Below are 1,028 nucleotides of genomic sequence, written 5' to 3'. Positions count from 1 at the left end.
AAATATACCATGTTCATGGATTGGAAGAATCAATATAGTGAAAATGAGTATACTACCCAAAGTAATTTATAGATTCAATGCAATCCCTATCAAGCTACCAACGGCATTCTTCACAGAGCTAGAACAATTAATTTCACAGTTTGTATGGAAATACAAAAAACCTCGAATAGCCAAAACAATCTTGAGAAAGAAAAATGGAACTGGAGTAATCAACCTGCCTGACTTCAGGCTCTACTACAAAGCCACAGTCATCAAGACAGTATGGTACTGGCACAAAGACAGAAATATAGATCAATGGAACAAAATAGAAAGCCCAGAGATAAATCCATGCACCTATGGACACCTTATCTTTGACAAAGGAGGCAGGAATATACAATGGATTAAAGACAATCTCTTTAACAAGTGGTGCTGGGAAAACTGGTCAGCCACTTGTAAAAGAATGAAACTAGAACACTTTCTAACACCATACACAAAAATAAACTCAAAATAGATTAAAGATCTAAATGTAAGACCAGAAACTATAAAACTCCTAGAGGGGAACATAGGCAAAACACTCTCCGACATACATCACAGCACAAGATCCTCTATGACCCACCTCCCAGAATATTGGAAATAAAAGCAAAAATAGACAAATGGGACCTAATTAAACTTAAAAGCTTCTACACAACAAAGCAAGGTGAAAAGACAGCCTTCAGAATGGGAGAAAATAATAACAAATGAAGCAACTGACAAACAACTAATCTCAAAAATATACAAGCAACTTCTACAGCTCAATTCCAGAAAAATAAATGACCCAATCAAAAAATGGGCCAAAGAACTAAATAGACAGTTCTCCAAAGAAGACATACAGATGGCTAACAAACACATGAAAAGATGCTCAACATCACTCATTATCAGAGAAATGAAAATCAAAACCACTATGAGGTACCATTTCACGCCAGTCAGAATGGCTGCGATCCAAAAGTCTACAAGCAATAAATGCTGGAGAGGGCGTGGAGAAAAGGGAACCCTCTTACACTGTTGGTGGG

The sequence above is a fragment of the Bison bison genome, unplaced genomic scaffold (genome assembly GCF_000754665.1).
Source record: "Bison bison bison isolate TAMUID 2011002044 unplaced genomic scaffold, Bison_UMD1.0 scf7180017864219, whole genome shotgun sequence".
Taxonomy (NCBI): domain Eukaryota; kingdom Metazoa; phylum Chordata; class Mammalia; order Artiodactyla; family Bovidae; genus Bison; species Bison bison.
The sequence above is the reverse complement of the archived record's forward strand: the minus strand, read 5'-3'. Positions refer to the sequence as shown.